The sequence below is a fragment of the Pithys albifrons genome, chromosome 3, assembly GCF_047495875.1.
Source record: "Pithys albifrons albifrons isolate INPA30051 chromosome 3, PitAlb_v1, whole genome shotgun sequence".
NCBI lineage: Eukaryota > Metazoa > Chordata > Aves > Passeriformes > Thamnophilidae > Pithys > Pithys albifrons.
The window spans coordinates 71268898-71290657 of record NC_092460.1 but is presented as its reverse complement, the minus strand read 5'-3'; the positions used below and the strand labels follow the sequence as shown (position 1 = coordinate 71290657).

General features: G+C 37.3%; 1 protein-coding gene across 1 annotated transcript in view; it reads right to left on the bottom strand.

Annotated features, from left to right (window-relative positions):
• The window catches only part of NELL2 (neural EGFL like 2), a 136712-nt gene that overhangs the window by 36744 nt on the left and 78208 nt on the right, over positions 1–21760 (bottom strand). The gene's annotated exons all lie outside the window — the stretch shown is intronic.

Here is a 21760-nt window from a genome sequence, read left to right as displayed (position 1 = left end):
TAATCTAAACCAAAAAAGTACTGCGTGTTTAGGTTACAGAAAATTTTAATGTCTAATTTGTGATTTCTAAGAAATGGTAAATGCAATCTTATAATAAGGTGCTCTAAAGTGTCATTTCAAAATTATGCATGAAAATATTATTTTCAAAATGTAGTAACTTAGTCTGTAAAATAAAATGTTTCCATCTTCTGGAAATATTCCTCACATTTTTGTTAAATCAACAGTATTCATCTATTCATAAATAATTTCAGATCTCTGAAATTTTAATTTCAGGGAAACCATCTGTTTGGAGATCATAAAGGCACCTAATTTTTGTCAGCACACGTGGACTAACCTGCACCTGAGATTTCCATAGCCATAATTCTGCTCAGATTTTAGCAAATTTTATTATGCTAGTTCTGGCTATTTGACACAAGTTTTAAATTTGGAATCAGATGCTCTTTCTTCACCCATTTTTGGGGAGAAGACTGTTCTGAATCTTTCTCTTTATAAATAATGAGCTAAAGTCTGCACATAGCCCACAGAGTTGTCAGGAAAATTAATTTCTTAACATTTGCAAATCACTATGGAAATGTTCAACTTGTTACTTCAATAGTGGCCATAAACTGTAGGATATAAAGCTAGCAGAATGGCACACCTCCAATCCATCAGTAGATGTAAATTTTCCTCTAGTAATGGTAAGTACCTGTTGTTTAAAAGGGGAAAACATTCACCTCAGTATAACTAATAAATTTTAAATGCTACACAGGTTTAGTTTCATTTTGATGAGTTCACTGTTGCTGAGTGTTTATTTGTTTGGCTTTTAGTAACACTAACCTAATACCCTTCTTCTAAACAAAGACTTATGTGTCTGTCATATCACCAACCATGTTCTCAAATGGATACAGCAGGGCACAGGTTGCAGGCCTCTGCCCTCAAGCATTACGATTAATTATTTTGCTCTCAGCATGAATAACTAAAATTTTTATTGTTTGCCAAATGATCCAAGCCATCTAAAATCCACTTATGATATTCGAGTCTGACCTCCTAACATAGTGAAATCTCTCATGCTGGCTGAAACAGTATTTATGCTAAAACACTTCATTAAAAAAAAAAGTGACCACTCAAATTATGTAAAAAGTGTTTTCTGTAACTAGCTTTCTTAACTTGTGTTAATAAGATACTACTTATATATGGTTTGCTATTTAAATATTAATATATATTTTCTCATTTTTAAATAACACTCATCAGGAAAATAACTATGGCAATGTGTGAAATATTATGTATTCATCGGGCCAAAATATTATCTTGGTATCTCAGGAGGTAGGGAGTATACAACAATACATCACACAGGTAAACTCAGCTCAAACTGCTGAATTTGACCAAAGAAGTATCATCCTCAGTGAGGGAGCACAGTCATCCAACGTACGCCTTAAGAAAGCAAAAGCAACACTGAGGCTATTTATTTCAAGCATCTTTAGAAATCATGTGACAGTTAATGACAGTTCTATACTTATTCCACTGTACACCATAATGAAGATGGGAACAAGCCAGATACAATAGCATTACAGAGAAAAAGAAATTAAAATTACTTTTGCAGAGAGATTTGAATGATTAACGAAACTGAATTTGCATAAACATATTGCAAAAAGACCAAATGCACTGGTTTCAATGATGACTTGTAAAGATTTATTATCCAATATATCTTAATTCCATTTTGCACTGTTCAGGACTCCATGTTCAACACTTAAAATTCATAAAATCTCTGTTCTGAGAATCAAAGGATTTTTTAAGTACACTATTTATATTGACTAAACTATGTCTGGAATGAGGTCTTTTTATAGAGAAAAAAATTATCTCCAAAATTTGCTTTCGGTCCACGGTAGTAACAATGGCAACAAAAAGTGCACATGAATGTCCCATTAAATATTTCTTACAACACAAAAGACTTTAAGAGGTAAAAATTATGTGATAATGCAATTAATTCACTTATGTGCATTTGTGCATGCAGCAAATACATTATATATACACACAAAAATATATGTGCACATACATACATATATGTGCATCTGCATATATATACATATACACATATATATATATTTACACATACACTACGAGTGATGTACTTTATTTGACTTTGGTTCATTTTGAAATACTACTCCAGAATATTCCATACGGTTTGCTTCAGAAGTGAATCTAGGGTGAAGTACTGCATTCTAGAAAGACCGACTGCTGGCATAAACTAGATGCTGTGATGTATGTCAATGCAATGACAGCTGGGAGCCTGTGTTACCAAATTTATTCCCTGTGCAGAGATTCTTGCCGAACATAGCCAAATTCAACATTTTTTCCACAAGGTGTGGCACCTGCCTCCTCTTTAGCACTATGCAATATAAGTCCCCCATCATTCCTACTTTGTATTTCATGATTCAAAATAAATAAAAGTCTGTATAGCATTTCCTACTTGCATACTGCACGACTTCCCAGTATTTGCCTTGTGAATCCAAACTCTGAAAATATCTAAGAAAAAAAGCCCCAAACCTAAACATAACCCAATTCAACAGCAAAAAGGAATAATGACTACATTGCATCACTTACTTAGTGGTAAAGAATATTATGCTGGCAGTTTTCCTGAACCATCCATTATCAACACCAGAAAATAAGAGCTGAGATCGCGTTTAAGGTGCAGAAATGCACAGAAGTTCCCAAAAATATATATAAAATACATCCCTCAATTGTAACCTTGGAACATGATGCATCAGATATTCATCGTGGAGTGAGGAACATGTGGACAGGGATTAAACTAAAATAATTTCAATAAAGAGAATATATTAAGTACGTTATCCTTTTGATACCTCTGCATTTGTGAACACAAATTACTTTCAGGCTTCTGTGTCCTTCCCACTGATTTGATATAGAACCACAGAACCATGGTGACCAGCTGGCTATCTGACGTGGCAGTGACAACAGATAAGAGTTTCTTGAATTATCAATAGCCAACACACTTGAACTCCCACTTACAGTTATCTTATTTCCTCTGTCTATAGTTCACATACAAGACAAAAGTTAGTAGCAATTATACGCATAGTATGAAAGACTTACTCCATTAAGATCATTTGGGAAATGACAAATGGTTAATTTCTTTAGGACTTCACATTAACTCATTTCAACTCTAATTGGTAGGGTTACTTAAAGCGTCACTATACGTACACTATTTTCAAAGAGTAAATGTTGTAATTTTATTGAATTACACTATTTGCTGGAGATTGTCCAAAGAACTGGTGAAGGGACAAGAGAACAAGTCTTTCAAGGAGAATCTGAGGGAACTGGGGTTGTTTAGCCTGGAGAAAAGGAGACTCAGGGGGAACCTTCTCTACAACTACCTGACTGGAGTTTGTAGACAGTGGGGTTCAGTCTCATCTACCAAGTAACCAATGATACGACAAGCGGAATTGGTCTCAAGTTTAGACTAGATATTGGAAGGTATCTGTTCTTGGCAGTCCTGGGTTAGACTTGATGACTTTAAAGGCCTTTTCCAACCTAAAGGAGTCTATGATTTTATATTTTCCATATACTTATGTTAAATGTTTGGATTGATATTACTCAGTTCATTTTTCTACAGATATTGCTCAATTCAAATGCAAAATGGAACCCATGTTTTAATTACTCATAGAATCACCATCACACGTTTACCCTTAGTTAATGCTGGCGTCATTAATCATTAATGATCACCAGCAGGTGTCCTCAGTTCAAAGCTGAGCCTCCTACAATAGTCTGTTCCTGGCTAATTCTGTTGATTGATCTTTATCTTCATCCACTCCCATATATCCATGCTGCTCCTGGTCCCCATTTTCTAATTCTTTCTTCAGTGCAGCCATGAACAAAAATTTCTCTAGATCTATGTTCACAATTTTCTCTTTAAATTATATAGATAATAAAAGTAGCTCTGACATGTGCATGTTCTATTTTTAAGGTCTGTTTAGAGACCATCCTGCTTTCTGAGATGCTGTTTCTGTCTGTAATTACTCAGTCCATTGCTGTTCTTCAGGGAGAACAGCTGCCATCATCCCTTCCAGATGTCTGTTTCCCTCTTTCATCGATCTGTTTACTTACTTTTTCTATAGTTTGTGTTAATATAGTAAAAAAGAAAAAATAATGCAACTATAATGAAACCTTAGGAAGAAAATCCACTTGGGGATATGTCAAAAATTCAGTGTTCCATAGGAGAAAACTCCAGAATTGTATCTTAAATTATCAGAAAGTTATAATGGGGAATCTATTTTACTGACAATTAATGATGTAGATTAAAACAACTGAAAAACACTTGATCAAGAGAAGGAACAAGCATTCATTCTCCTTGCATGTGCCTGTGAGGCTAGAAGAGCTTTGGAGAAAGTTCCAAAGTGGCTGGAGCTCTAATGAGACTTGAGACAGATATAGACAGAGCTGGACTTTTGAAACCGGTATAACTTTTCTCACAAAAACCCAAATACCAACACTGAATTTGATGATGAAATTGATCCCTAGAGTACCTCACATTTCTAATCATGAAGTTGTTTTTCTCTCTAGAAGAACCAAAACTCTTAACTTGTGTGCTGTTCTGTACCAAAGGAGATAACACAAGAAAGATACTGGGACCAAAAACATGCAGAGAAATACGTGTATTTATATGCAAATATAACTTCCAACACCATGAGACATTCTAATTCTGGTTAACACTAGTTTTTAAAAAAACTTGCTATAAGAAGACTTTCAATTTTACTCTTTATTTCATAACAGACTTTCATCTAAAAAACTATTTCACACATCAAAGCCGAGGAGAAGTATATACTTTTTGCCCTATCCTTTTACTTTGACTTTAAGACTTTTTTTTCTTTGCACAAAAACTCTTTTCTTTCTTTTTTGTGTTCTGGATTTTCCTCCTAGACTGACGAAATACATAACTCTCAGCTTTAAAACCCTTTGAATTCTCCACTAATAATACCCAATTCAGTAGCTCTAATTTTGGATTTTATGGCTTTAAATAGGGTAGACTCTCCTCCATGATTTAACTTGAAAAGTCTAACACATGACTTGATTGTTGACCAGTCCACCTTTCCTGTTATATCAGCACACCAAGAAGTCTGTGCCAAGATCTGTTGAACACTGGGAAGACAAAGACATACTAAGTCATCTCATCCACAGAAGACAATTTTGAGGCAGTCCACCCTTACTCCCTCCATCTTCCTCTAAAGCTCTTCATCAAATCACTTCAACTTTCTTAAACCCACCTAAGTTTCATCATTGACAAAATGTGTTTTCTAATTGTGATTTCCTATTTCAAGGAAAAATACACATTTTTGCAAAATACATTCTTCTCATAGAGGTTTCTGTTGTAATATTTATCAGAGATACTTCACGTAACATCCTGTGCATTTTTATACTTTTCAACCAGTTAGGCAATGTAAACATATTGAAGAATATTTTGCCTGACAGCTGAAGTTAAAAAAGCTTTAATTTATCTCCACTTTTCTTCATGTCTGCCATTTTCTATATACCCTCTTGAACAGAAAAGTTTAAGGGAAGGATTTTCCAAAACTCTTAGCAGAGATGTAACTGTTTTCCCTGAAGGAACATCAGTAACTCCCACTGATTACAATGACAGGACTGTAATGCAAATGCAAAATGATTTTGAAAATCCCACCTTAAGAGATTCCAGTCTAGACATAAGGTCTGTGACCTTGTCACCCACTTCTTTTTTGCCTTAATTCAAACTGATCTCTTAATATCTTGTCTCTTTTACCAGTGACATTTTAAAAGGAGGTTTCTATCTTTTAAAATGTATTTCTCCATAAATTCATCCTTTTTTTCTTTCTTTCTATTTTTAAGTCTAGCCAGATGCATTATTTTTTCTTAGGTAACCCTTATTTAATTCCAACTTGGATTGTACATGAAACCTCCCAGGTACTTATGATAAACTGATGCTTTCAAAATCTTCTATTATAATGTTCAAAGTGACAACAATGGCAAACTCTACATCTGTTGTAGTGCCCCCCACTTTATTGCTAATAGAATAGCAAGACTAGAGCTGCAAAAACAATTTCCTCAGCCAAGTGAATTTATTTTACTACCTCTCGTAATACCAATCCTTTTTCTTTATTTACTGTTTCCTTACTAAAAGGCTCCATCTTATAACAAGTCTGCCACTAACAACAGATACCCATTGGATATCTGGTCTCCATCCTACACATATTTCTGTTACACAAATAAAACTGTAAAGTAACCTGACTGCTGTTGAGGCTCATAATTTGCTGCCTGTTCTTATGTTTCACTAGTAACAACTTAATCCACATGACTAGAGGGCTCCACAAAACCACCTTTGAACCCTTTTTCAGCACAAACTTAACAGAAGGTTGGATATACACAGCAGAACAAAGATGTCTCAGCAATGAAGTACTGGCCGAAGTTGGTTTGATAAAACAGAAGGGTCTCATAACTCTCTAGAAACAGCTAGTGTTTTTCTTCTTTTCTTTTTGGGATAGCTCTGTCACCAGGCCTTGTCACATGTTCCAGGGGCTTCTGGAAAATCAGTTACTACATTTTAGCACCATTATCAATGTCAGTGGTTGTCCGGTAAAGAAAACAAGAGGCACCACAGTGATGGAAGAAATGCTGCTGTTGCTTTGATCCTGCTCTAATCTGCAGGAATCTGGAGCAACTTACCTAAATATAAATATTAGGAAACAAAATGTTTTTTTTTTTCTGTCCTCTCATGGAGCAGGAGGATTTCTTAATGGATGAGATGTTGCCTCTCATTTTCCTGACAGTGCTGTGACTCAGACACTCACATCACTCACTGGATAGCAAGGACAGTACTATTTTTAGTAAGACAAGAGGGAGAGAAGGCTTTCCTTAAATGTTGCTCCTATGATTTTAAAGAGGATCCTCTGCTTGAAAATGGGGGCAAAGTTATGCTTCAGTGATGGTAAGGTAGAGCAAAATTGATGTTTTGCCCTTTGGTCAGCCTTGATGCTGTCTCTAGCGATGCACCCAATTTTCCCTAGGGTACGTCCTCCTTGACAGCCTACAAAGGTGCACCAAAACAGCACAGGAAACCTATCCTTCACAAACATTGCCTTCCCGGGAAACAAAAGCGCCTGGGGAGAAAGGTACAGCCAGTTCTGACCACAGCACAGTTTCGGGGCAGAGCTAACACACATACCTGCCTGTAAGGCATGAAGTTCTTATGCAGTTCAGATACAGACCTTGATGAGACCTGCAGAGGCATCTGAACCGTTTCCAACAAAAGCCAGCAGAGCATAGTAATGAAGGTGCAATGAAACTTGCTTTCATCCTCCTTCCCCCAACCCTGCAAGGGTATGAAACTTCACACTGACTAACTTGCTTCATGGGTAGATTTTCCAGACCACACCATGTCTTTGTTGCCACAGTCCAACTGCTAGTGTCTATCGAGCTTACAAATAATTATTTCTGTATCCATGTGTATCACAGAATAATAGAATCATTGAGGTTGTAAAATACCTTTAAGATACTTATGAGGGGTTTTTTCGTTGATAAATATTTGCATAAGCATATCTTAGCAAACTTTACATATCTGAAAAATTCTGATATTAAATTTGTTATCCTGCTTAAGGACACCACAAATTGTTCTAATGTGCAGAATCATAAATTATAGATAGTCTACATTATTGTTCAGATCTCAAAACCTCAACATCTGACTACAGAATCAAATCAGGGAATTAAGAAAAAAAGTAAACTTTGACCTGATATTCCATTTTTCTACTAATACTATCATCCCAGGACAACTTCACCTTTAAAACCCTACTTACTTCATATGTCAGCCCTTTGGAAACAATGGGATTTAAGCTGAGATGAACAACTTTGGAGGATGTCAAACTTAGTCCCACCCCTTGGAAGATGTACAAAGAGAATAAACACAGAGTATACAAAGCAGACTGGAATATCTGTTCAGACTACCACCAACCACAAACTCTATTTACTTCTCAAACATTAAAATGATGCAGATAGAAATTAAGTACATCCAATTCCACCTTCTGAAGGGCAAGGAACAAGCTAATAAAGTTTTCTTACCAAGTATTTGCACACTTCAAATTTATTAAAAACACATGAAAAAATTAAAACAGATTACTCTTAATGAACCCTCACCTTTTCAGAAATCAATCTTATCTTGAATAGGACTGGTCATTTAACTCCACTGTGAACAGTCTGAAACCTTTATCTTCATTTTTTCTTTTACATGCACTGTCATTAAAAGATTCTACAACAGGTTTCCAAACCCTGAACATTAAAGTTAACACTGTGTGACAGCTGGTGTGTTTCGAACTCATCACATTTACTGATCTGTAACAGGGTAAATGACAGAATTACCTGCTGTAATTACTGTTGCTGACAATATATTTTCTCTGGTGATTGGTCTCTGTGACTCAGAGCTGCTTATCTTTGTCAGTCCAGTCCAAATCTCCATTTCCATGTGACTTGGACATTAACTTACGAAGTATTTACAAATTAGTTCCAATATCTGTCAAGACAGATATTTGGGACAGTATAAATTCATCTTTTGTTGCATGTTAAGCAGTCTACCATCTAATATTATTTTGTATTGTAAAATAAGTATTCATGATGAAATTCTATGCCCCATTTCAATTAAATGTGCATTTCCTTTATTAGTGTATTGGGAGGGAAACACACTAAAAGGAGTTAAGTACAATGAAACAATGCAAGCAAATAAGGACATTGACATTTTCACAAAATGCTCATTCATAAAGCAAGACATGAATTTAAAAACAAACAAACAAACAAAAAACATTAAGATACTGAATTCTCATTGCCTTCTTGTGAAAATTTTAAAGAACACTTACAGAAGACAACAGTGACTTTTGATTTTGAGCAATGTGAGTTACAGGTTAATCAAGCTAGAGTTCAGTGTGTTTCCCTGAGACACCTTTTACTATTAAATTATAAACAAGATACAATTCCTTACACCATTTCTCCTAAGAAAATATTTTGGAGGATGTGAAAAGACTGCAGCATATAACAATAAGAAACAGATAGTCTTTTTGAGATGATTTGTAAGCTTGTCAGAAAGAAAAAATACTCCTACAAAACCTCCAAAAAACCATTTAGGTAGAGCAGCTTCCTATTTTGTTGCTAAGCTTGTTGACAGAACTCTTGGTTTTTGAGATTTTCAGAGATTTTTGTTACTTGGCATGGGAGACCTGAATTTTTGCACAACTAACTACATAAATTGTAAAGGAGATTGGTTTCAAGAAAGTAAATTGATCACCATTTATGAAATAATTACTATTTTCAGTTTTCTAGTTCACTCTTGAAGATGCCACAAAACTAACATTTTCTTTAAAAAAAAAAAAGAAAAACAGAAAAAATGAAATAATTTTAAAAAGGACAAGACTGAGCAGTTCCATTTATTGAGGATGTCCTCAGGAAAAATATCAAGTATCTGTCACAGACATAGCACTTCCAGAAACATTTCCTCACAAAATGCAGCTTCATTAACTAAACTGAAATTTTGCCCCAAAACCTTAGGATTACATTGTACACCAGCACAACATAAACATTAATACTTCCCTTTGTATCAACGTGACTTTTCAAATTATTGACAACGATTTTGGAAGTCTTCCTTGGGGCACCAGTAGATCACAACCCTGAAGATGAATTCCAACATATTTTCTCAGTGGTATTTGCTCCTTCTTATTGCCCCACTCTTTCTGACTGCTGTAGAGAGGTCTTGCCAATCACACTGTCACCTTAATTATTTAGATGAGCTGGCAAACACTGACAGAGCCAACGTGAGAACTGAAAGTAGTTATAGACAAACTCAGAAGGGCAGAGGAAGTGTAGGTTTAGCTTCCACACTAATGCTACTGCATTCATGCATGACCAGCCAGAGCCTGGCTGCAGAACCGTCAGCATATTTCAGTGTGAATCAGAAGTTACATGCACAACTAAAAATATAAGCTTTTCTGTGTTCACAGGAACACTAACACTGGAGGAGTCAGTGAAGTGGATAAGTCCAATATGTTTACCTTTTGTGCCAACACATTTCAGGGTAGATTTCAGCATAATTCTATGTGGAAAGAAGGACTAGAAAGGACACAACTCATGCTGTGGTCAAGAGGTCTGTACCACAAGAAAGCAGTTTGATGCAGTAAAGTAAATGGTTTTGTAAGTTGAGAATCATCAGTCCAACAGACTGACAAAAGCGAGCAATAGTAACAAAGATTTATTGAAGAGACAAACCAAGAAAGGACTTGTCAAAGATGACAACATACTAAATTATAATGATTGACAGTATAAAACATGAGTTAAGGAAACAGTCTTCCATTTAGCATAAAGCAGATCAATCTCTTATAAACATTTCATGAAAAACAAAGGACACTTATTTCAGGAGTCAGTGATTACCAGACATGCCATGTGTTATGCAGTAGGAATCAAATTGTAAAGAATCAAAGGTTTCCATGCTCACAGATTGTCTGAACAGAAATAATTCAGGGATTCCTATTTCTCCAAACAGCCAAGTCCCATATTCGTTCAAAGAAAAAACTTATAACTATAATATTAAAACAAAAGGCTTCTTAAGTCCTGGACAATATTAAAAAAAATATTGTCTCTTCTTATGAGTCCTGACTGACAGTTAGCTTTCTTAGCCTCTGCCTTTTCTTACAGCTGTGTTAACTTAGATTGGAAATATTTTTCAACAGTGAAATGCCGAAAGACAGACATGATATCTATATACTGCCAGCTGTATCTACTACCCTTAAAACGTGGTTAATTTGTATCACGGCTATAGACACCTTTATTTTGCTGTGAATGTGTAGAAACTCACTGAATTCAATACAGCAAAGGTCACATAACCTTAAATAACTCCACTGTTCCTTTTTTAAAAACTGTCTTGCTTCATACAGTGGCTCCAGTCTCTCACTGATCTTGGCTGGAGTCCCTGTGAGAACAGGCAACACTCTCTCAGCATGAGGCAATCACCAGCTGGCTCAGACACCATAGATGTGAGCCATCCAACTTCCCTCACTTCTGGCTCACTCAATGAGACAGCACCAGATTCCCATCTCCTAAGCCAGAAAGATCCTTATGACTTCAAACAAACTGTCCTCAAGGCTGCCTACTGATTTTCCTGCCCTTTGCAGTCTATCTGTCACAGTCTGCGATTGCCCACAGAACAACGGGCCAGGGGAGGTCCAGCTGTGAAAGGATGTCATGTTGCAGTTAGTGAATATCAGCCATCCTCTTGCAACCACTGTCCTAATTCCCACAGATCACAACGACCACCCAGTACTGAGATGAATAGCTGAAGTTTCAACCAAACAACCACCTCCTTGTACTCAGTCTCTTGGATTTAAACTCCTCTAAAGAAAATCATCAGCTGTTTGATTACTGGTAATTTCTGTGTGCAGTTCAGCTCTAGATTAAAGGACCTAATATGTATATGTGTATTTCTAGGCAGGATTCTACTGCATAAACACAGGCCTAGGTAATAGGTGACATCCAGCCTGGTACCATGTGGATATCCAAGACAGCTGTGGATATCCAAGATGCAAGGCTCTACAAGAAGACTAGCAGCAGTTGGAGAACAAGTAGGACACACCACAGGACCTAAAAAGTTACTAGACTTCTAACTGGGCAACTAGAACTTGCTGTAGACATCTAAGCTCACATTTTGGTCAGTCACCTACAGAACTCAGTAGTGCAAAATAATTACCTAAGAGAGAGGATTGAATTGCCCTCAGATAAGGGGCTCAAAGTCATGGAAAGAGGTAACTTAACTCTGCTTGCTGAATCCAATTGTGTGATTGTCTAGAACCTGTAAATAGACAACTGAGTTAGGTCCAGCTGAAACCTTGACCTCTGTTGATTATAATGTGAGCTTAGATGAAGAGAATGGTACATTGGGATGTCTGAACTGCAAGCTGAATTTCATCTCCTTTGTCAATGCCAGTAAAATTCTAACATAACGAGTTAATATAATGCACTATGGAATGAATAATTCATTCAGTGCTGTATGATTTGCCAGATTTTCTATTTTTAATATATACTGTGTTAATTTTGCTATATCCCTACAACTCTACTTTCCAATCATATTGTACTGACACAGGACACAACTGCACTGTAGAAGCTGCCAAGGGACACTGGGTAATTGAAAGTTGCAGAGGGGTTCAGAACACTGAGACACAGGAGGTACACTGGCTGTCTTTGAAAAACTATAATATAAATATTGAGCACTGTCAACATTTGGAAACATTACAATTTCTGATTTTTTACATTAAAAGGAAGATCTCACTCTTTTCTGAGTTAGTTTCAAACTGTGTATATTCTCAAGCTGATATCTGTATCTCCTCTTATAAATTGAAAAAAATCCTTAGACACTAAGAATGCAAAATATATTCCTTGTAGAACAAAATAATCAATTCTAATGTCTAGTTCTGCAGAAAGACAGATTTTAAACAGTATGCAGAAACTGTGGAAATGCAAAATAGACCCTTGCTTTTGATACAATACCTTTTACCATCCTCTCTTTCCGAGGCCAATGGGGAATCAGCTCTATGATGCATTGACAGATACAGACATGTAGATACACACACACATACCAAATGTATAGAATTGGTTAAAGAATGACTTCTGCAAAAGAATTAAGTATTCAGTACTGAAGATCATACATTTGTATCTTTGTCAAGAGAATATATTTTCTGTTTAACAAGTCAAATCATCTTCTACTGAAGACTTTTCAAAAATGTGTTGGACTTTGATCAGCTGAGAAATCTATCCTGCTATAATTGCATAGCCAGATGAACAGTTGTCATGAACTGGGTCAGTAACCAAGGAGAAAATAGGACCCAAAACATATCCTCTAGGAAAAAAAGTTCTCATTCCAAGTTGAAACAGCCTCCAAACTAAGTTGTCAAGGATAACCTGATTCAATCCAAATAAAGCATAAATGAGTTCAGTTGTATAAGATACAGTAGATATATAAAAATTGCTTGTGTTGTTATCTTAGTAATGCAGTCGCATAGCAACAAGCTCAGGCTCAGTAATCAGTCCTTTATTAGCTTTGTGAATTATCGTACAGCTAGAAAGTGAATATTGGAGAGAATTTATCCTGAAAGAATATTGAGAGCTTCATGTAGGCTGACATACTATAAAGCAGAATGGAAACCGGGCCAAGTAATAGGAATCCAAATCAAACAGGCTTTAAATTAAAAATGCTCCGTGCACACAACCTGACTTGTTTATTACTAATAGCAACCCTGGCAGTATAGCTGGACACCATCGCCACCTCGGAGTTTGCATTGTACTGTGATAGTGCATGTTCATGCACATTACTTCTAACATAACTGTGGTGGGGTGTGGGGCTGTGTCACCAAAATCAAGAGATGGAGAGACAGATGGCTCATCTTGTCCACATCATTACATTCTCTGGTGCTTTGCTGACTAAAACATTTCCTTACTCAAGCCATAGTATCTCAGCATCACTACAGTGATGTTACAACCAGCACCTGTCAGTATGCTTGTTTATTGCTCTGTCCCTTGCAGCACAAGCACAATTATTTGTCTTTTCTTAAGCACAGTCAATGAACTCAGCTGTTTTACAAGATGCAGGACTTGAGGAAAACTTGAAATGTTGCTGAATTAATAAAAAATAAGTCAGGGGAAATAAACAGGAGGATATTAGCTGTTTTATTGTCATCATGTCTCATATTACATTACTTTCAAGTAACCAAGCTGGGACACTACAAGCATATGACTGCTCTGAGGTCACAGACTAATTTTTTAACTTCTTTGCAGCAGTGAAGGGAAAAGGGTATATACAGCAGTGCTGAATAAAGTTGCATCTTGAGGCCCTATTTTGTCACTTACTAAAATGTGGTCTCATTTACCAATGTACTAAGCACTGTCAGCTCTCATCTTCAGGATGTCTTGTCGATGCTTTCGTGTGTATGAAAAAGCAGGCTTTTTAATTTAATTAACTGAGGACAAGCACACAGCTCTAAACACAGAAGCTGGATGACTTCATTCAACTCTAGATTACATCAGTTTTATGGCAGCTTTCACCCATGGAAACTCAGGCAACCACAATACTTTGAAGAGATTGGTAGGTGCTAAAACATAGCCTACATGCCTCACATGTCAGCTAGATTTTATTTATCACTTTAAATATAGAAAGGCATTCCTCTTCAGTTCTCAGAACTCATTTGTGGGAGCTGCAATGTACAGTTGGAACAAAAATATATAGCAATACATGATATTGTAAAATATCCACACTTCACAGCTAGCTGAAATCCTACCAATGTACACTGGTGCAAAACATTTCCCACCCCACATCAGAAACCCACAATGAACTTTGTATCTGAATAGTCTGTGCTCTAGGGAATAAAGATGGATTTCACCTCAGCATCCTCACAATAAATTCAACAAAACTTTTTCTCAAATACTCCTGCCATTAAACATCACTTCTGCTGCACAGCATAGGAAAAACTAGAAGATTGAAGGACTGTTTATGTCCCAAACAATTGATGGATTTACAAGTCAAAAATAAGCCAATGAAATCTGAACAGAAGCCCACAGGCAGATGCACGTTTATGAACTTGAGCTGCCAAGAGGAATCATTCATCCAAAGTGTGTCAGAGTACTATGTTAATAAAATCCTCCATGTGACAGAGAGTTTATTCCCAGTTAAAATAAATGTAGCTTGCAAGAACTGGAGGATAACAACTGAGCAGCCAGCAGAACTCCTGATAATCTGGGGATCTGAATTATAAACAGTATGAGCTGTTATTTCAGTATAATCGCAGCTCCCTGTTACTGGCATTTCAAGTCCGTCCAGACACCAGACTGCTGGTTCCCAAAGTGGAGGCACCTATGCTTGGGGGATAAGAATGGGCTAAAGTTGCACTGCAAAGACGGTGCCTCTGTTTCGTCATGAACATCCTCAGAAGACTTATATTGTAAATAAAGCATTAATGAAGGAAAAGAAGGCAAGATCCACACTTTGGCTACACACTATACCAAAATATCCCAGATATTAGCTTATTTACTGGCTGATAGGATAATGAAAACTGGGCACTGGCATATGTATAGCAGATATCTTTTCAAATGTACACAACTAATATGGAGACTTCCAATGAGAGGACGGGAAAGGAGAAGGGCAAGGGGGCCTTTAAAGGTAATTTCAATTTCTACTGAGGACTATCACTATACTTTTAACACTGCATGTTCAAAAGCAGCAAAGGAAGCTTGGCAGTTCTAAAAGGAAGGTGTCTCCCACTCTCTGGAGAGTCATCAGTGCATTGTCGCCTGACCAAATGTCAGAATGGAGAAAGAAGTATTCCAGAGATGTTACTTTGAAATCTTTCATACACTGACACATACAAACATACGCTCAGAAACCCCACCAGTATCAATGCTTAGCAAAATACCAAACCAACAGTTATTGTCCTTGACTGGGGACATCATCAGTGGCATTAGCTGAAATCCAAGCACATGCGTAGTTTTTTTATAAGCCACAGCTCTCTTCAAGAATGGAACCCAAGAGGAGAGCAACTAATGTAAAAAGGTACTGGCCACACAGTGCAGGCCAGTATTTTCCCCTTACTATTGAAACCACCCAAGTAATTATTAATTAGTATTATTGTTATCATAATTCCTACTTTTTGCACATTCATCATCATTATGCAGCTAAATGTGTAGTTTTCTCCTCAAATCTTTTCCATATGTCAAGTCAATCTCCTCAGACTCTTAACTATTTTAATGCTGGAATTCCTTCCAATTTGCAACAGATTTGTGAATTGATTTAATTTGATCTGCAAAATATGCAGAGCTGCCAGTATTCCCAAGAATTAACATTTTAAGTGTCACTCAACTTGCTACCACCATGCTTCTCAGTAAGTTATGTGAAACCATTATTAAGACTTCCGTTTACTCAGAGAGGCTATTGTAGGAAGAAAATTAAATGCTGCTGAATGCATTGACACTATATTCAGAAAAATGACTCAAAAAGGCTTAGATAGGCTGGGGTGGAGCAGCAGGGAGGTCTAGCAAGGTCCAGCTGGATATACCTTGTTAAAAGTCTGGGGGATTCAACACGTTCTTCATTGCTTTGAGTACATCATTGCAGATGTCCAAGTCAAAAAGACCAAAGACCAAAGCCATGGGCTTAGAGCAAGCTAATCTAGTGGAAGGTGTCCCTGCCTATGGCACAGTGGTCTTTAATGGCCCTTCCAACCTAAACCACTCTGTGACTCTAAGGAACTACTTCATCCCTTCTGTCTAGTTTGGTTCTGAAGAAAAAACTCTCCTAATGTTCCAAATACAGTCATGATAGGTTATATAAAAATCCTTAACACTTTTTTTAGAAGTCAAGAAAAAATTCCCAGGAGCACAAACGTGGTGGTACCAGGCTGTAATCCACAATTATGGCCTCACAGACATAGAGTCTCCACTCATTTGCCAACTCCTCTGGCTTCTAAGTTACTATTTTCTAAAAGCAAGCAGTAGCAAAAAATCAGCATGACTCGGCTTAAGTGAAAATGAAAAGAATTTAGCAAAATAGTTATAAAAAAAGCTACATGGTCTGCATACACTTAAAACAGACATGTGAGCACTCAGCTCTACATGTGGCAGCAATCCCACACAGCTTGGCACTGCTGCAGGGATGGACATGGCGGCTTATATGGCCAGTGCTTATGTGGCCAATGTTCAGAAGAAGTAGACCAAAATTTGTAACGTGTCTGGGATACTTTCAATAATTAAGCAGTTAAAAATTCACATGTATTTCCTGCTGAAGTACAGTGCAACTATAAAGCCTCACTGGTGTTAGGATACAAAGTTGTAGATTAATCACTTCTCTCACAAAATACCCTCCAAAAAACAAAAACACCCCCCAAACAAAAAAAGCCCCATAAAACACAAATAGGAAAAACCCCCAGAAACATGTAATACATAATTTACTAAACTCCAGATGACAGCATGTATGAACATTAGTTCAAAGAGGCTCTGGCTTATATAATAACACTTCATATGTTCTTACATTCAGTTGTTTATCAGCTTATTCAGACCACAACTGCACAGAGTCAACCAAATATACCATCCTAGGGTACTCAAGGAAAGCCTCAATGTCTGCCCCTCCAGTACCATTAAATGTGAAACTTGAGACAGCCCCGGGGGAGGAAGTCTCTGGGAGGGTAACATCAGCTGCTTTACCTCCCCCACATCATCTCACCAACTCCCTCCAACAGGAGAAGCAGAGCACACCACCAGCACTTCCACCAGAGCTACTGCCCCCTTTTATGCTAAATGGAAAGAAAAAATAAATAAATAAAAGAAGGTGGCCCCACAACTTTGCACAAGAACAGAGTTTTAAAAATCATCTAGATTGCAGAAAATCCATGGCCTCTCCAGGCAAGGGTATGCACCATCCTCTGCCTTAATACAATCTAGAGAGGATGCACAAAGCCTCACAGAGTCTCCTTTCTTCTGTTCCGCTTTTGCTGGGTTACTTAGATAGGTGAGTGGTCCCCAGGCAAAAAACTAACTACCACTATTGACACTAAACATGATTAACTATCCACTCTGACTAATCTGACCACTTCACTGTTATAGCAAAGCATAAAAAGGAGAGAGTTCTCATCTTTCATTTCCTAACTTCTCCCTTTTCCATTAAAAAATAATAATAAATGATAGAGTAAAAGATATGTACTGCACTATTCAGACCATTGCTATCAGATACAGATTACACAGCCACCTAAAGAGTGAAAGAGACACTGGCTTCTTCTTTATGTCCAGAAGGAAAACTTTCTTCTTTCCAGCCAAGAAAATAGCCCATGTGTTTTTGTAATGCCATGTAGAGTAAAGGAGGGTTATTATTCCAGAAAAATACTAAAGCTAATTTGATCATAGCTAACAGTGATGGTGCAGCATTACTGCTATACATATAAAACTACCCCAGCAGACACGTCATTTTTTGCCTTACTTCTCCCAGTGCAACATCATTACATTTCAGATTCTGGGAAGCAAAGTGGAAGGAGAATGAGGCACTGCCAATGTAGGACCCCAAATCACGGTAGCCCAGGGCATATTTTTATGCCTTTAATTTCAGTTTCTGCACCCATTTGGTATATGGGTGCAACTTAGGACTCATCTCTCCTTCTCATAGCTGTGATTGATTTCTGAACATAAAAATCAGTCCTGAACAACAGATTTCTGTGTAAATATCTTTGCGACTGACTCAATCTTAACCTAAGAATTTTGCTTCCAAGAGGAATACAAATAAAAAAAGCTGAAACTGATGTCTTCATTACATCCTTTGTTGTGACAATAAAAATGTAATTCAAATCTATTGTAAATCCTGCAATGAAAATACCCAGACGAATGAAACTGGAGCTGTTTAGGAAGTAGCTATATGCTGTCTAAATCAGTCTTTTGTGTGCACAACTCTGACAGAGATAGATAACACAGATTTCTTTTCAAATGTCTCGCACAAGAGAAAAACTCTTCAATGTCACTGACTTTACATCTCTTTTCTATTTTGATCAATGACTGCTAAATTATATATGTGTTCATAGGATGGAACAATACAGCATGTTATATTAGTCTGCCAGCAAGTTGTGTCGATGTCACTCATATAATAACCTGCCAAATCAAGTTCAGGTATAATTTCTCAACATCTCTTTCTTGTGCCTCAGCTATCCTGTGCAAACAATGACATATTAATGCCATGCTGCAAAACCTTTTTTCCTGCTTCATAACATTGCCAAGGATGTGCCACCAGAGCTTCTGGTCCAGTTTACAGTGTCAACTATTTTATGCACAGCTACAGTTCCATAACTGGATTCGGTTTTATAGAATTACAGGAACTGTGTTCTGAAATATATTTTAAAAATTTAACATTTAGTAGTAACACACAGAGTCAACTGTCACTTGCACACTCTATTCTTGTTATTCGTCAACTGGATTAAAAAATTGCTTCCTCTTCAGTTTCACTGGTATTTCAGCTGGCAAGTTAAAGCCAGAATTGCCATGAGGCCCAGAACATTAAATTCTGCATAAGGCAAAGAGGGTTGAATGACTACATTTACTGCAAACATTTGCAAAACCAGAAGTGCATTGTACTCTCTGTACACAAGTACTGAGAGATTCGGACAGAACTGCATACTGTATAAGCACACCCACACAGTTCTGGAGCCCTTGAAAGATGACGCAGTATGCTTGCAGCTACAAGGTGCCCCTACAATACTCAGGACTGCCTTTACACACAGAGATGTCTGTGTGAGGCTTCTGCAGCATGGCTCTCATGAGCTGGCAAGAGGCATCTCTAACACCTTTTTGCAGTAGCTGAGAAGTGATGCTGTCAAAGCTGATGAGTCCAGCTATCTTGCAGGAAATAAAATACAGCAATACAGAAGTTATGTCCTATAATACCCACTTTTTGCATGAAATACATAAAACAGAGACTGTTCAATGGTATGAATGTAAACATATTTTGTATATTTGTGTTTGAATTGGTTTTAAAAAACCATTTCTTTAAGGGACTTCTTTCCTACTTTTTCTTTTTCGCCAGACATAAACACCAGGTCTTTTTAAGGACTATGGAATACATTAACTATTCTGTGTAGCTTCTACAGTAAATCTGATTATTAGAACAAAAAAGAAATATAGAAAACAGAAAATTCTGTTCAAGACAGTGTTCAGCCTTACTGTCACAAATATGCCAAGTTGAACAGGGTATTCTTCACAGAAACTTTTCAAAATATCTTCATAATTTGCAGACCTCTGTCTCTGGTCTACCCTGATTGCTTTTCTCTTTGCTGTCCTGATTTCCTGCCAGATAAAAGCACTTGATTTATGCCCTTAACTTCTAGAACACCTTCATGAAAAGAAAATTGAGCTTAACCAAAATAATTCCCAGTTACAGTGAGCAAGCCGTGAGCTCATGATGCACAGTGAGGTGTGCTGGGCATAGACATGTTGGTATCTCCATTCTTACAGTGCAAATGTTTCTACTTGCTGCAATCGTAAAAGGAAGATTAGGTTGATGGACTTAAATAAGGCAAATGCATGGTTGGTTGAAACGGGTTAAGATCCCTAACACACTTTACTGTCTTGATTCTCTAAACAAAACAAAAAAGAAAAAAAGTATTTGGAAAATATATTTCCTTCTCAAGTCCTAGATACCAGTTGTTTAGTTGAATGCCATTAGCACTCCACTTAAATGATAATCAACCAACCAATCAACCAACCAAAGACAATAAAGGCAAGCATAATGTGTTTTTCTTGTAAACGACTTGCTTTGAAATACTATATTATGCTGTAAGAGAAAAATCCTGCTTATGAAAAGTTAGCTACACCTAAGCATAACAGTCTGGACTAAACCTCTTGATCTGTCTCCAGGACAGCAAAGGACTGTCATTTGCATCATAAACTCCTTCCCACTGTTACTTTACACTGATTTATTAACACACATCTTTCAGCAATGTCTTGCATACATGGTCAGTTTTGCTACTGCACAACGCTTTTGCTCGTTCTCAGAATGGAGAAAGTTTCTCCAAGAGAGACAATTCTAAGCAATCTAGTAGTTTAAACTTCCATGTATGGCTAGGCTTTGTGAACAAAGATTTGGAAAGGGGTCTACCCGCATGGGTGTGCCCTTCGAGCCTGCACGGTGGATTTCTTAGGTGAGGCACAGCGTGCGCAGAACTGGCCCCACCATTTAACTCCTCAGGTTCATCTGCCATGGCTGAGCGAGCTTGGACGGTGACAGTGAAGTCCTTGGGACTAGAACCTACAGCCCCTGCTATTCCCAGGAGGCCTCCCATCCAAGTACTAACTGGGGCTGACCCTGCTTAGCTTCCGAGATCTGATGGGACTGGATGTCAGGGAGGCATTTAACTGCCTAAAACTTCCATAAACTCCATGTTCAAGCCACAGAGACATACCCTCCCTGCTTGTGTTCATTTTAAGTCTTAGACTTGTATGTGTCCAAATGGGTGCACGCGAAAGTCTACAAAATCAGGATTTTTAATAGATGGCAAAACCAGCAAAGAGCAAGACTATGGTGACGAGTAAAAAAAAAAAACTTACAGCAGACTCAGGTACAAATATATACACTTGTCACCTGCTACAGTGCTATAATGTAAATGCTCTCCCTGTCACTCATACAGGCTAAAACAAGAACAAAATTACACTTACTGATCTAAACACATTACTTTGAATGTATTCTGTGTTTTCTTCAATTTTTAAAACATAACTAACCTTTCACATACTAATTGTTTGTTGCGAATGTCATGCAAGAGTCTTGTAAATCTGCATACTTTGGTAACTAACCAGTGCCTCCACTGAAGGTGCTCACGCTTTTTGTGGAACAAGAAAAAAGGCAATTATTTTGTGACATATACACTTAACTATGTTAGGTTGCCATTTGTTGAAATTCTAACACCCAGTAGGGACTGCACACTTATGGTTGCCTGCTAGTGTCCAATGATCACTATGATTTAACTCCAGAAAAACTCCAGGATCCAAATAACAGTGAGTGGCATTGCTCAGACATACAGAAAGTCACTGCATGACTTGCAGTTCAGCTGGCCTAGTAGGTCTTAAAATTCAAAATCTTACAAAACTATTTCATATACTTTCCTTCCTTCCACATAAATTTTCCCAGCTTGGTTGAGGCAGAGGTGCAAAAGAAATCATTTATTATGCCCCCCATCACACTGATTTCACAGGAAACTATTATTTA